Source organism: Petaurus breviceps, unplaced genomic scaffold (genome assembly GCF_028583685.1).
Source record: "Petaurus breviceps papuanus isolate PSGF00001 unplaced genomic scaffold, PetGlider_PUasm1.0 156, whole genome shotgun sequence".
Classification (NCBI taxonomy): Eukaryota; Metazoa; Chordata; class Mammalia; order Diprotodontia; family Petauridae; genus Petaurus; species Petaurus breviceps.
The window spans coordinates 2,387,988-2,397,362 of record NW_027185720.1 but is presented as its reverse complement, the minus strand read 5'-3'; the positions used below and the strand labels follow the sequence as shown (position 1 = coordinate 2,397,362).

Genomic DNA, 9,375 nt, shown 5'->3' with positions numbered 1-9,375 from the left:
TCTCTCTCTCTCCCCCCGCCCCTTGGTCTCTGGCCAAGTTCTGAGGTGGAAGGACAGACAAAAAACAGAGTAAGGGTGAAACTCTTCCCCTCAGATGTATCTAAGAGAAAAAGGGTCACTTTACTGATCAAAGAAAAGCAGGTTTCAAGGATGCACTTTGGAACAGGACTAACACTTAGCCCTTTCCTAAGTCACAGAAAGAGAAAAGATTTGTGTGAGTCAGGATACAACCAAAGGTAACTGAATCTGATTGGAATATATCACAAAAATTTAGGTAGTCTTACAAACTAAAACTAAGTACTGGTCAATTTTAAAATAACTTTTAAGTGGGTATGTGTGCTAAAATTGGAAACTTGACAATTATATGAGACTCCAATTCATTTTAAGAAATTAAACATGTTTTTAAGTGTGATAAGTGGGATACATCTATGTTAGCATTAAAATCATAAATACAGAGTGTGTAATATCATTTGGAATATAGATCCAGTTACATGAATTACTTCTGGTTATATTTTAAGTGAAATGTTGTCTCTCCTAAGTTGATGTTTAAGATAAGTCAGAATTTATTGTACTATTTGGCACTAAGATAAATTGGGAAATTGCATAGATCTGAAAAAGAGGTACCTCAGAGACAAAGCTCTGAGGTCTCCAGTAGGGAAGAGAAGGAACTATGCACCACTGGATCTTTTCCAGAGTCCCACTCACCTTGACTGGCAGGTTCAAAGCCCCCACTTTGCCAGAAGTTTTTAAGAAATGGACACAAAAGTGAAGTTTACTTGAGCAAAAGTTCAGAAAAAAAGAAAAAACTTTTAAGATCATTCTCCCTATGGTCCCAGCTCTGACCAGTCTAGGGCTACAGTGAAAAGCTAGAACACCAAAAACACTTTAGCAGATTTTGTTAACTCCTCTCATTCCAGATCAGATTAAGGAAAGAGAGTGCTGAAGAATGGTAGGGAATTTGAGTTACCCTCCCCCACCTGGTGAAAGGAAGGATGGGGAGGTACAGCAGCTATAGGGGGTCCCACTGGCAATGGCCCTTGGGCTCCTGGGTTCCCTGAAGCTTACCCCTCTAGAGAAGCAGATGAACCTCTTCTCTCAAACACCCAAGTCTTTGTTCCCACACTACTGGAACCTGGAGTTTCTGCTCCAAGTTCCCTAAGGCCAAGCAAGTACTATCAGGAAGCTTGTAGGTTCCTAACAGACCCTCCTCCTTATCCATCAAATTCCCCTCTTCCATTGACCCCCCCGCCCCAGATCTTTAATTCAGGTGCCAGACTCTACATCCTCCTAACACTCCCTGATCCTTATTCCATCCCACAAAAAGAGAAATGTCCTCTTTCTTTCTCCTTCCCAAATCCCTGATTAAACCACCCCCACAACCAGGCTCTGCAACTGTGGGGAGAGGGGGAAGGGGGATGAGTTAGGGCAATATGAGGTAAGAAGCCAGCCAGCCTCTGCACTACATAAGTCTGTCCTTCCATCAATAATTTTATATGTGATGATTTGGAATGCAATTAACATTTTCTGAAGTTTATTGTTTGTGTAATTGTCTTTCTAAATTGTTATAAAATTGTCTTATATTGCAAAATTTGAGTGACCATTTTGAGCTGGAAACAGTGTTAGACAAGGCAATTTTTAATCTGAATTTTGTTGAAACTAAAAGATAGTGGGGGGAGGATTGCTTAAAACCAGTTATATCATGGTATTAAGTCCTGCTAACTCTGTCTTACAGATAAAATAATTTGGCTCTCACTTATGAAAATCATAAGATTGTTAACTAAGCGATTTGGGATTATTGTTATAACTTTAAAACCTAAAATTCATCACACAGCAGCTCTAAGGGTAGACAGGGTAGATAGTCCCTACTCCCCCTCCCTTAGGGAGATGACCAAGATTGCCTCCAATGTAGGGCTATAGGGGGTTACTGGAGGCCCCATGTGCCAGCTAGCATATACTGGGATCCTAAAAATAAAATATGGGAACCCTGAAAGACATCCTAGAAAGAGAAAAGAAAAATCAGTCATGGCAAAACAAATTAAATTAAGATTAAAAATAGGGGACTTGCCACACAGAAAGTATGTGGTTTTCTTCAGTCCAGAGGAATATCAAAGGATGGAAAGGAAAATCAGCCCCTTCTTTGGGGTCCCTGTCATTCCCCTTACCTGTAAACTTGCCACATCCTTGGAAACCATCTAGTGGGCAAGGTCATCCCAAGGAAAAAAAATAAAAGCTTGTATGAGTTATGGAATTCCTAAACAATGAATTGGGCTTACTGAGAAATTGCAAGCTTATATATACTATAGAAATAATTTGTAATTATTTGTCTCTACACCAGATAAATTAAAATTGAAAAAGTTAAAAAGAAAAACAAGTGAAGAATGTTAAGTGAAATTTTTTGTGTATATAAGTGATGGTAAATTTTTATTGCTTATTGAAACTCCATAAGAGGAAAACAATTCTATCTAGCCCTAAGCTGTGATTGATGAGACTTACCATTTGAGGTAAAAGCCCCTGGGACACAACTAATTTTATTTTGTGTTTGAATTTAGATATAGTCACCTGCATTATATCAGTATCTGAAAGAAATGCCACAAGTTATTCAGAGGGAACGTGATCTTGTTTTAGGTGGAGGTTTGCTACTGGGAAAAGCTGAGAGGACAATTTTAGCCTCAAAGATGGGACCCTCCTGGCTCAGTTAGCTTATGAAATACTGAGCTTTCTGTCATTGGCAGTATTCAAACAGTTTCCAAGCATTGCACAGGGGATTCCTATGTTAAGATCTTTCATACTACACAAGGAATCTGGAGTCTGCCTTCCAACTTTAAGATTCTGTAGCTATCAGAATAAGAGGTGAATTACTCCATGATTTAAATACACCAGTGTTTATGGAAGAGACATGTCTATTTGCCTTGGATTTTTGTTCATGGCCTTGCCAGGTCATTTCATTAATTCACTGAGGTGCAATATTTTGCTTTTTGGGTCAGTAAACTTCAAAGATAATGCAATTTATTTTCAATCTTTTTAAGGTGGCGAAATAAAAGTGAATACTTATGGGGGGGGGGGAAGGTTGTTAAATAACAAAAACCCCCACAGATAAAAAACTCGCAATTTTATATTGTTGTTATTTCTGTGTGGGGTTGAGTATTGAGAAAGAAAAAAAGGGGGGGGGGGAGAGAGAGACAGAGAGAGAGAGATGAGACAGAGACAGAGAGAGATATGAGACAGAGACAGAGAATATAGTAATGCATTGAATACTGCCAAATCTACCCACAGACAAATGCCTTATCTCAATTTCAAATTCATTATTCAACAGGGACAATCCCTAAAATGGGCTGTCAGCAGAGAACAATGTTCTAAGTGAATACCAAGGGAACTAACATTGTAAAAAAGGCTACGTTCAACAAACTCTTTAGTAATCATATATAATAGCACACAATGTCTTTTGAGACTTCATAATAGTTCTACAACAAATATTTTAGAATTAGTGCTCAAAGAAAACTTATCTGGACTCACCTGAATATCACTGATCATTTTCTATCATAATAGAAATAAGACATACAGACACACACATACACACATATATTAGACTTTTTTTTATAAAAAAAAAAAGACCTGTCCAGAATGTTTCTGCATAAGAAGAGCGTGATTACTCTAAAATCGTTTTTAAAAGCACTGAATCAAAAGCATCAGAAACAAGAGATAATTAATATTACTCTGCAGTAGCATATAAAAAGTAGGGAAGGGGAAGGGAAGGGGAATCACACATAGATTACAGCATGAGTGGATGTTTTGGGAAGAACAGTCGACTGGGAAATCAGGAGACATGGACCATTAACTTGCTGTGTGATCTTAAGGAAGTCTCCTTTTCTAGACTTCAGTTTTCTCATCTGTAAAATGAGGAGGGAGCACAAATAAGTTTCCTTCCAGCTCAGAAATTCTACAAAATGTGCAGACCCACACCAACACCACTTGCCTTTTAACTTTCATGAAGTATTTTACTTTTTAAAAAAATTAGATCAGATAGGATTTCTAAGTAGGTCAGAGCCAAGAGAGACTATGTACATTTTACAGAGGTTCTCTGGTTCTCTCCCACTAGACTGGCCTCTCTGAGAGAAGAATTGCTTTATTTACTTTTTCTTATTATCCCCAGAACTTTGCACAATGCCTGGCATGTAGTAGGTGTTTAATAAATGATAGCTGACCAACTGCCTGGTGGACTTTCTTTTCAAGATAACAGATTAATACATGATAGAACAATTAAAGGACCTCCAAGCATGATTTCTTCCCCACAAACTGCATTCCCACCAGGGGATGTAACAGCAAGCACCCTAGCATACCCAGGATGGCTGCTAGCACAGGTTCTTCGATCTGCTTTACTAAAGGAAAGCAACTCAAAAGGGGTTAACAATCTTACGTTAATCAAACACATATATCATTCACTTAGTTCAGGGGAAAAAGTCAGCACCCTGAACTTCAGAAAATACAAACAGAAATTACAAGCAGACAAAAAAATACAGACAGAGAAAATAACACAGTTCAACAGACCTACCAACAGGGGTCCTAGCTGTCTGACCAGTATATACACACATAGTTAGTGACCAGAGAGAGAAGAACCAACAGCTGCATTTTCAAAGCCAGGAGGGGCTCAATGGCTACCCAGAGTCTCATCTGGCCAGATCACACAATGCTTACCATAAGTGAGCCCCAAAGCAAAACCTCATCTCTGAGTATATATAGCCTTCTTCAAGGTCAGAGACATCACAACATGCATTACTCACTGCCTAATTACAAAGTAACAAAAGATGTGGGCCTTCCTGAAAAACAAGCCTCCCCTAAGCAAGCTTCTCTTGTTGGGCTCCAAGTGAGGCTCATTAAGGGGAAGGAAAGATGTTCAAATTCCCTTACCATTACAGGGAAGTCAGCATAAAATGGAAAGAATACTGGATTGACAGCCAGACAATCTTGGTTCAAAACCTACCTTTTCTACTTATTAACTTATGACCAGGGAAGTCACTCACTGTCACTGCAACCCACTCCCTCGTTGATAGAATGAATGGGTTGGTCTAATTGTCCTCTGTATTTCTTTCCAGTTAAAAATGCATAATTTTTATCTTTGGACTTCTTATAGTATTTTGTACAACAGGGGACAAGTGTAAGCCTCTGAAACATGTTCTATGTATTATTTTTCATTATGATTATTGAGGTATATACCATACCTCCCTCTAGATTGTAAATCTCATGAGGGCAGGGTTTTCCTTCTCTCAACTTTGTTATCACATCTAGCCTTCAGAATCATTCTCTACACACAGTAATTTCCTTAATGTTTCTTGAATTTGTGAATTGAATTCAAAAGCCACAGTCACATTGTTAATAACCTAAAAAGTCAAAATTCCCACCATTAAAGATAGTCCCAAATTTCCTGCCCAAGAAAGTAAGGTCTCAGCCACAAATGAAAGAGCCTCCTCTAAGGCTTCACTCAAAGGGTCGAATCACTGTCTTAGAGCTTAGAGCTTCCAGTGCCAGCAGGCCTGGAGATGGTAGGTGGCTAGATTCTTTTTCTTGTTATCCTTATAAGTTTCCAAAGGCTATTCAGTCAATAAACATTAATATGTTCTAGACTACTGTATGGTTTGTATAAATGGGCAGAATATTCCATGCATTCATTCAAACTATTCTTCAAACTAATTTCTGTTGAAAGCTACTCTTAGGTATAGATATACTATATTCTAGCTTCTCATTGTATGGCAGAATTAATTTCCCATACCAAAATTTCATCTTATTTAACTCACTAGAATATTAGCTATTTTCACTGCTGTTAACCTCTTTTACTTTACTTCCTGTCATATTATTATCAGACAGAATGCATACTTTCCAGAGCACTTTTTTTTCTAGCAATTAGAACAAGTTTAAAAAAATATTCATCATCTAAAGCTTTTTGAAGTCTTTTCCCTCAATTTTTTTGATGTACATGCACATACTAAGAAGAAATAAAATGCATTATGCTTAAAGAGTTTCTTACAAGGGTTTTTCTTTGTTTTCTTTCCAGTTTACACTCAATTGTGTGCCAGTGTACACTCCTTTTTCTCAGATTTCAGATCTATTTGTTTGCATCTGTTCATATAATCTGGGGACAAACCAAGTCTTCATTTTGTGCAAACTATTTTCCTCTTAACTCCCATAGCTCATGACCTGAGAACAGCCCTGGGCAAACATGGGACAATTATATCTCAGCCAGCTACCCCTACACTGTTCTAAGACCCCTAGCTTCAGCAATCAAGAAATACTCTACCTTCCTCTACCCACTTCTATGGCAATTGAAGAAGAACATCTCACAAGTTTGGAGAATAGAACTAAAGGCAATTGACAAATTATACTTTGAGCATCTCCAGTAATGGTACTTGGATGACTTCGAATAGCTGAGTGCAAGAGACATCTGAGCAAACGAAGATAGTACCTTATTTGGCAAACAGGGGAAAAGAAGGGGCTGGACTAGATGACTTCTAGGGCCTCTTACTGATTTAACTCTATGATCCAACTACCTTATGTGTCTGTAACAGAAAGGAGGGTATTTGTTCAAATGTCTAACACTGTCTAAATGATTATATATGTGTATACAGCCAGGAATATATAGTGGTTTAAGTTTTGCAAAGCACTTTTAAAATTATATATCATTTTAACCTCACAACAGCATTGGAAAGTAGGTGTTATTATTGTTACCATTTAAAGAGGTGAGGAAACTGAGGCATAGAGAGTATAAGTGACTTGTCCAGGGTCACACAGTATCTCAAGTCAGATTTAAATTCAGGTCTTCCTGGTTTTAAGTCTAGTGCTCTATCCACCCAGCTGCTTCCAGTAACATATGGTTTTGGTAAGTTCAGGGAAAGTTCTAAGTCTTAGAGAGTAAAATAATCCAAGAAATGGAAACTAGATATAGTACTGTATAATGGAAGACTTTAAAAGAAATAGACCATATATCCAGGATATGCCCCATACCTTGCCCAGCTGTAGATTCTAAGGATAGATGGATGGATGGATGGATGGATGGATGGATAGATAGATAGATAGATAGATAGATAGATAGATAGATAGACAGACAGACAGACAGACAGACAGACAGACAGACAGACAGACAGACAGACAGACAGACAGATAGATAGATAGATAGATAGATAGATAGATAGATAGATAGATAGATAGATGGATGGATGGATACATGTTAGATGAATGAATGGATGGATGGATGTTTGGACGGATGATGGATGGATAGATGGACAGAGGGATGGATGGATGGATGGATGGATGGATGGATGGATGGATGGATGGATGGATGGATGGATGAGAGAGAAAGAGAGCATTTATCACACACTAAGCATGTGGCTAGAAATACAAATAAAAGAAAACAAGACGGTCCCTAATCTAAAGGCACTTACATTCTAACAGAGAAATATCAAACATTAAAGAAATCTGGAAATTGCAAGGGGAGGGATACATCCAGGATCAAGTTTTCCAGAAAATAAGTTTAACTGAGAGTGAAGTTTGCACAATTGGAGGCCCTTATGAAACAGTGATCCTCCCAATTTGTCTTTTAGGGGTGTGGGCCCCACAGCAGACATATTTCAAAGTGGGCAAGTTTAGAGAATGAAATGAAAGAGCAACTGAGCTGGGAGTAAAATTGAGTATTTGTGATGAACATTCAAAGCCACTAGGTACTGGGTCACCTATCATTATATTCTGTTATTCTTCAATTGTTTTTCAGCTATTTCCAACTCTTTGTGACACCATTTGGGGCTTCATTGGCAAAGACACTCGAGTAGTTTACCATTTCCTCCTTCAGCTCATTTTACAGATGAGGAAACAGAGAAATAATATTCTAGACCAGGCCTAACCTAGGACACTCCACAGTGATTCAGATTGGAGTGTGAATGCCATAAGGAATTGGTGGGGCATAAAATGCAATGAAAACTACTGTACTAATTACAAAGGACAATGAGGATATAATTCTTAAGGTTGAAAATATAGTAATTCAGATAAAACAACTACTCCCATTGGCTGCCACATTCACCAGGGCAGCCATGCACACTAAATTAGAAAGGTACATCCCCACAGGGCAGTAGGAATTCAAATTCAACTCACTCATAGGCTGGATCTTTTATATTTCAGACATCAAGGAAGCCAAACAGCCTCTCAGAGTTTTAAAAGACCAGCCCAGCCTACATAAACAGGTGCCTCTCCTATGACAAATATAACTACATTAATATTTTTTATATATGCAGTTAGTGGCCAATGGTTCCTGAATTATCATAATGATCAGCCGTGATAGCCACCAAACATTTATGTTTTGGACACATAGGGTCCGTTACTCAACATTCTCTTAAGATTATGATTTTTAATAAAGTAAAAAAGAGTCAAAAATACCAATCAATATTTAAATTAATCCCTAAGGTAATAGGAACAGCTAGGCAGTCCAGGGGATGGAGTGAGGACCAAAAGTCAGCCAGACCTGAGTGCAAATGTGGCCTCAGATACTTACTAGCTGTGCGACCACAAGCAAGTCACTTAACTCTGCTTCTCTCTCCTCGTTTGTAAAATGAGCTGGAGAAGGGAACTACAAACCACTCCAGTGTCTTTCCCGAGAAAATACCAAATGGGGTCACAAAAAGTCAGACACAACTGAACAAGGTAGCAGAAATTGTCCAATGAAAGTGTACAGGCAAAAAGTCCTCTACACAATAGGCAGTGAGAGAAAAAGAAAAACCTTTCTAAACACATCCTCACAATGATCAGCATTAAAAGTTTCACTTTAGAACATCAAATAAAGTAATTACCATAACTGAAAGACTGGTGATGTTTCTTCCATTTTCTCCCCTACTGTAGATTTAGAATTAAAAAATCAGAAAAGGAGAGAATATCTGTTGGGGCAAAAATAAACAAGAAAAGAAAAAAGAGGAAAAGAAAAGAATGTAAAAGAATTCACTGGAAATAAAAATCTATTTTTAAAAAATAGATTTCTGTGGCATGTAGCCAGCATTCTTAAAAATGCAAAGAGACGCCTTGGAGATGTGGCAGACTTTCATGATTAGCTCGACCCAATCCTGCACATGAGAAGTTATGACTATGGTATAAAATCCATAGTAGAAACTAAACAGGATTATCTTACTGAGTACCGCTAATATTAATAGACCAGAGGGCACTAAGTTCCCTGAAGCTAGAAACATGTCAGAGAGGAAAGACACACAACTCAGCTTAAAAAAGAAAAATCCATTAACCATGAAATAGGGAAACAAGAAATCAAACTTCCCATATACCATAACCTCCTGCAAAAGGGGAAAAATCTATTAAATGGAAAAGTCCTATAAAATGAAGTGATTCTAACTC

General features: G+C 38.0%; 1 protein-coding gene and 1 long non-coding RNA gene across 2 annotated transcripts in view; both read right to left on the bottom strand.

Annotated features, from left to right (window-relative positions):
- Positions 1 to 9,375, bottom strand: part of TRHDE (thyrotropin releasing hormone degrading enzyme) — a 504,503-nt gene that overhangs the window by 408,635 nt on the left and 86,493 nt on the right. The gene's annotated exons all lie outside the window — the stretch shown is intronic.
- Positions 3,581 to 4,705, bottom strand: LOC138156720 (uncharacterized). Its single transcript, XR_011167209.1, has 2 exons — positions 4,550 to 4,705; positions 3,581 to 3,887 (listed from the first exon to the last, which is right to left on the bottom strand). It is a non-coding gene; the product is annotated as an uncharacterized lncRNA (long non-coding RNA).